The following is a 6,857-nucleotide window of genomic DNA, read 5'->3' as shown; positions in this document are numbered from 1 at the left end:
TGCCCAAACCCGACGCATCTGTTGTGTCGCTATTGTACCCAGTTTGACCATGCAACTGAAGATTGCCCAATATTGCTGGCTAAGATACGTGAAAATGGGGCGCAGCCTCCGCAGCCGACTCAAAACCTGTAGATGATGAGGGTTGAGCCTCGTGAACAGGATCCCAAGGTAAATATTGTGTTGCAGAGTGGGATGACGAATGGCAAAGACAAGGGGAGGTAGCCTGAAGAAAGTGAATGGGTCCGCAAAGCTCTAGAAAAGGAGGTCGAGTTTGATCTGAAGCGTGCATGAGAAACATTTATAGAAGCAAAGGAAATCTTCATTGAGGCCTCTACCTCAAGAAGTTAGGACAAGCCAGCTAAAGAAATGGACCCTTCCATGCTTACGACTTTCTTGGAGACCTGTATGAAGTTGTTGTGTAACAGCAAGGCTGTGAAAGGACTACAAGAATTGATAAATAAGTGTGTTGGGAAAGAAAACACTCCTGATGGACCTCACGTGGTCAGGAAGATTGGTAAGCATAAGGCAAGAACAGGGTGTGAGATGAGGCTCACTGTGTAGATAGGAGAATATGAGATGGATTAAGTAATCTTGGATCTAGGGTCGGACGCAAATGTATTGCCTAAACAAACTTGGGAGAGGAAGGGGAGACCTGCGCTGCACTGGTCTCCGATTCAGTTGAGAATGGAAAATCAGTAGAAAATCATCCCCATGGGAAGATTGCAGAGAGTGATAGCTAATATTGAGGGCATGAGCACATTGGCTGATTTTGAAGTGATAGAGATTGTGGATGAAAAAAATCCATACCCTGCATTCCTTCGGATCTATTGGGCCACTGACATGAATGGGGTAATCAATTTGAAGAAGTGGAAGATGATATTTGAGAAGAAATCGCTCTGCATAGTGGTGCCCATGGACTATGCAGAAGGATTGTGCTATAATGAACCGGTCCATGATTATGAAAGCGATGATGATTTAGAACAAATTTATAAGATAACGGTGTGAGATCAGGATTGGGTGAATTCGACAGCAGATGGACGCATTGCTTAGGATCACAAAAGTTCCTGCACTTCAGATTCAGATGAGGAGTTGGAACACTAGTAGAATCGACTGCATGAAGTATCTACGCTGCACTGTAATATGATGACCAATTCGTTGTGCTGTGTATCATCAGAGGTAAGGAATATTCCCTATTATGATCGTTTAACTGATGTCGATAAGTTTTTGGATGCATTCACAGGGGAAGTACAAGAGAAGCATCGTTTCCAAGCCCTTGGATTGGGCGCTACACGATACGCCTGTAAGATGGTGGGGTATGCACAAAGACATTTTTAATGATTGGTGCATATACAAAAAGATGATGAGATTGCGGTTTGGTCACCCACAAGTGTGGCTAATAGAGAAATATGTTGGAAGGGATGATCTGCGTGATCACCTGGCTAAATGGACTAAGGTCTATGGAGCGGAGCCTCAGCCTGAATGGGTGCATCTGTTTTGTCATACTTTAGATGTAATATCAATGAACTAGTACTTGGAGACAGAGCTCCACCATCGCACTGAAGAATGGGGCGTTTTACGACATGTACTCTTACTGATGTTCACTTTGAGGATGGGTTTGAGAGTATTAATGAGGCATTGCAGGAAGTTAAGGTAGCAATCTTCAGGGTACCGTAGGATCCCTTGGACTTAATTCAATCGAATTGGACCACCTAGATGAGCCACGTGCTAGAGTGCTACAATGTGACTGTCGAAGAAGAGGATGAGAACCCGAGGAACATTAACATACCAGAGACTGAAGGTCACCACGAAGTTGAAGGACCACAAATTGAAAATCCAGATATCACTGCGTCGGTAAAAAAAAGACCAATAAACATTGGGACAAAGGTTGAGCTGAAGTTTGCAAAGATTGGGGACTACTGGGATGACGCAATAGTAGATAAGGTTGTTGAATTGCTCCACGAATACCAGGACTTGTTCCCTACAAAGTTCTCAGAAGGGGATAATAGGAGACCTGGGGGTTATGAAAATTATGTTGAAACTAGACGCAAAGCCGATCAAGCAAAGGCCTTACCACCTCAATCCAAAGTATAAAGAAAGGGTTTGCTTAGAGTTGGATAAAATTCTTGCTGCAGGTATCATTCAACCAGTAGAAGAGTCTGATTGGGTAAGCCTGATGGTAGTTGAGGACAAGAAACAGAAGAATGAAATAAGGATATGCATAGATCTCCTGAAGTTGAATGATGCCTGCTTATATGATCCCTTTCCAACTCCGTTCACTAACAAGGTGCTGGATAATGTAGGAGGAAAGGAGGCATATTATTTCATAGATGGGTTCTCAGGGTACCATTAGATCAAGATTATGCCAGAGGATAGAAGTAAGATGACCTTTGCCACAGAGTGGGGATGCTTCTAGTATATTGTAATGCCTTTTCGATTGAACGCATTGGTGATATTTTCGCGTGTGGTCATCGCAGCATTCAAGGACTTCATTCACAAGTTTTTGGAGGTATACTTCGATGATTGGATGGTGTTTGGATTGGTAAAGTGCCATGTAGCTAGTATACGCTTGATGTTGGATACATGCCGGAGGTACCAGATTGCGCTCAATTGAAAGAAATGTTTGTTTTGTGTCCCTTTTAGGTTCTTGCTGGGTCACGTGGTATGCAAACAAGGCTTGATGGTAGACCCTGCTAAGATCAAGGTTATAATTAATTTGGAGGCACCAAGAAGTGTTAAACAACTGTGTGCAACGTTCGGGCATATAGTATACTATAGAAAGTTCATCAAAAGCTATGCCCAGATTACTGCACTGATGGAGAAGCTGCTAAAGAAGGATGCTATGTTCTGTTGGAATGAAGAGTGTCGAAAAAGCTTAGATGTGTTGAAGGAAGAGATGGTCACCGCGTCGATCCTATTCTTCCCGGATTGGAAGAAATAATTTCATGTGCATGTGGACATGTCATGTATTGCACTCGGGGCAGTACTGACACAGGCTGATGAGGGAGAATTGGATCACCCTATATCGTTTGCGAGTAGGAAGTTGTCTAAAGTTGAGAAGAACTATTCAACAATAGAGCACGAAGGTTTAGCTATGGTGTACGCACTTCAGAAGTTCAGAAACTACTTATTAGGCAGACAGGCCAAGATGTATACAAACCATTCTGCATTGAAGTACCTGGTTAACAAGCCTGTGTTGGGGGGGAAGATATGCAGGTGGTTTCTGTTGTTTCAGGAATATGACTTCAAAGTTATCGTAAAGGTAGGATGATTGAATGTAGGACTAGATCATTTATCGTGCATTGAAATAGGAGAGGATCCTACTAACTTGGAGGAAGGACTCCCTGACGTGCAACTCTTTGCAGTGTGTGTTGTGGACAATCACTTTGCAGATATCATACACTTCCTAACAACGGGGACGACTCCAGAAGGGTATACTAGTCAACAAAAGAAGGAGCTAGTGTTGCACGTGGTAGACTTTTATGTCATTGCAGGGAATTTATATAAAATGAGCTCGGATGAAATTCTGTGGCATTATGTACTTGACTTTGAACAAAACAACATCCTTGTTGAAGCTCATTGAGGAGCTGCGAGAGCACATTATGCAGGAAAAGATACAACGCAAAAGATTTTACGTGCTGGGCTATGGTGGTCGACGCTTCATAAGAATTCCAAGGCTTACTGTAAGGTATGTGATGCATGTAAAAGGATGGGCAGACCATCGCAGAGGGATGAGTTGCCCCTGAATCTACATATGTCATTAAAGCCATTTGAAAAATGGGCAGTTGACTTTGTAGGACCAATTTCACCTCCAAAAAAGAAGACGCATGTGTGGTACATCATCACCGCGACTGAGTATTTGACCAGATGGGCAGAGTTGCAGCCTGTGAAGGACTTCCCAGGGGAAACAACAACAAAGTTCATCTTTGAGTATGTATTGACTAGATTTGGTTGCCCGAACATTTTGATGCGCAATCACGGTACGCATTTTCTTAATGAGACGATCAACACGTTGACAGAGGAGTTCCAGGTTTATCATCAGAAGAGTATGCCATATCACCTACAGGCTAATGGGATAGTGGAAGTGTTTAATAAGATATTGGATAATGCATTGACGAAGGTATGCAATGCACAAAGAAATGACTGGGATGTGCACGTACCTATGGTTCTATGGGCTTATAAGACGACTTGCAAAAAGTTGACTGGAAAAACGCCATTCAGGTTGGTTTATGGTGTAGAAGTTGTGATGTCGATGGAGTACATTGTACCTAGTCTATGCATCACATCATTTACAGGAATGGTGGATTGTGGAGCCCTGGAATAAAGGATCGCGTAGCTGATAGAGCTCGAAGAGGATCGATTTTTGGTTGGATTCCATAAATGAGTTAAAAAGGAGTGTAAAAAGGCATGGCACAATCGGCACATCAAACTGCGCACCTTCAAGGTAAATGATTTAGTATTATTATATGACAGCTAGTTCGATAAATTTCCAGGAAAATTTCGGACTCACTGGATGGGGCCCTATGTCATCAAGGAGATTACTAATGGTGGAGTAGTTCAGCTGGTGAAGTTGAATGGGAAGCCATTTCCAGGGAAGGTAAATGGCAGCCGATTAAAGCCATACACCAGAGATCCGCTAGATGACTATATGGTGGAGGCACAGTCTTAGTGCTCCAGGAAGCTGAAAGGAGGCATGGGACTATAAACTACACTATCTAGGTGGTAGATTTGTGCGACTGGGGAACTGTGTGGAAGGGAGGAATGTCACAGTATTAGCGAAAGCGCGAAGGGAGTTGCACTACAGAAGGAGAGATGGCGCAGGGCAGCCAGAAAGTGACCATTATGGTCACTGTTCATGAAGTGACAGTGGGAAAATGAAAATGGCTAAGTGGAGTGGGGGGGGTCGGGGGGGGGGGGCGACATTTTAGTTAGAATTTAAGTGTGAGATATGTGAAAATCTACTGCCAATCACACATTTATGAGATGATTTTGGGGGAAACGGTTGGATTCAAATTCAAATTTTCCTATAAGTTACAGATGGCCGCCCAACAAAAAACACTTTGCATTCTGAGAATTGAGGTGTTGAGCTAGTAGGCGCGCATGAACCTTAACTATTTAGAGGCTTTGGTGGCTAGTTCAGTATTCGACAAGTTGCCTAAAGAAACCGAGGAGATTCTTACTGGACTCATGTCAACACCCGTGGAAACCACAAGTGTTGGAGGATCAATGGCATTCGAGGGAGCTGCCTCGGAGGGACATAGTGAGGGATGCAACCATGAAACTGATACAAAAGTTCAAGCAGCAGCAGAAGAAAGCCTTAGTAGACATTCAGACGGGTCTGCGCGAGCTGCAGATCCAGGCCACTCAAGTGCAGACCAGTGTGGGACAGCATAGCACGGCGTCAACTAGCTTGGTGCCTGGGACCTCAGAAGTAATGGAGCTGGTCTGCTCCTTGGATCCCCGGGCCATTGTGCAGTTGGACGCAGCATTGACTACAGAAGTGGAAGCTGAAAAGACCACCATCAGTGATCTCAAGAAGGTTGGGTTGAATTTGGCTGTGCTACCAAGTAAAGCCCTTTACACCCTGCAAGATGGTGTGCTCGCAAAACTTCGGGCTAGAGAGTAGCGCGCGTTGAATGTGATCAGCGAGTAAAAGGTAAACAATAAATAGATGTTCGTAGAAAAGACCTTCACACTTGATCTCCTTAAGAATATCACTTAGAAGAATGAGTGCACCACAACTGTGGTAGCTGAGACTTGCAAAACCGTTCCAGAGCTGAATATCCCAGAAGATGTGCCTGTCGATGAAAGAATTTACAAGATCGCTACAGGAGTTCACGACCCAAGGACAAAGCTGGCTAAGTTTTAGTTTGAGCTAAATGTTAAGATCACGGAGCTCAAGTTGAGGGCCCAGCCTTTGATTCCAGTAGAAGTTAGAAAGCAACACAAGGCAGTTGTTAAGGATGCAACTACTGCAATAGATGTCGTAGTGCAGGAGTGCACTTTGCTCTTCGAGCAGTCGCTCGAAGTAGTTACCAACCTACAGGAAGATCCCAACATGTAGAGGCTAGAAATAGAGGTGCGAGAACTACAATAGAGATATGACGAGGTCAAAGTGACAACGCGCACCATTGCCATCACACATAGGTTGGTGAAGCTATAGGAAGCGAAGGCACTAAAGGAACAGGTGGACACAACACAACACAAGGAGGTAGTATTGAAGGCCAAGTTGGGGCCTTGGCTAGATGAAGCCTATATACTTACAACCTCCATTGAAGAAAGTTGGCTAGTATGTAGGCAACACAACAGAAGATATAGGCAGATAGTGCAAGACCAGTGATGGAGCAGCTGGTCGAGCAAGTTAAGTAGGTGGTGACACAGTGTACGACTTAGGTTGCAATAGTACAAGTGGAGATGGGATGTCTTCGCGACCTATTGGGAACGGGTCCCCTAGGGTAAATTTTGGGGTTAAAAGCCCAAGTTTTGGGGTTAAAGGCCCAAGTTTTGTATAAAGAATGTAAAGTCTCCGCATTTTGTGCTCACAGAGCGTGAAGATGTAAAGAGTCATCAAGGATTTCCGTCCGTCGTTTATGTAACTTCTGTCACCTTTATGAGATCCACCCTTGGTCCGCAGACGACGGGATTATATAAAACAGGAAGTATTAGAAGAGTCTAAGGCAGTCTTTAGTTGATATTTAATGTTGATGAATGTAATGGGTCTATGAGAGCTAATAGAAAAGAGTCTTAGCGTAGGAGAGAGGCTCTGCAACTGAGTGCACAGAAGCCTAGGGTAGAAGTCCGTAGCTGAGTGCGCGGACCCCTGCAGTTGTGGGCACAGGGTGGTTAGAGTCTGTAAAGGA

Source organism: Pinus tabuliformis, chromosome Q, assembly GCF_031772625.1.
Source record: "Pinus tabuliformis cultivar Carrire ecotype Pingquan chromosome Q, CPIR1, whole genome shotgun sequence".
NCBI classification, from domain to species: Eukaryota; Viridiplantae; Streptophyta; class Pinopsida; order Pinales; family Pinaceae; genus Pinus; species Pinus tabuliformis.
This window is presented reverse-complemented; position numbering follows the sequence as displayed.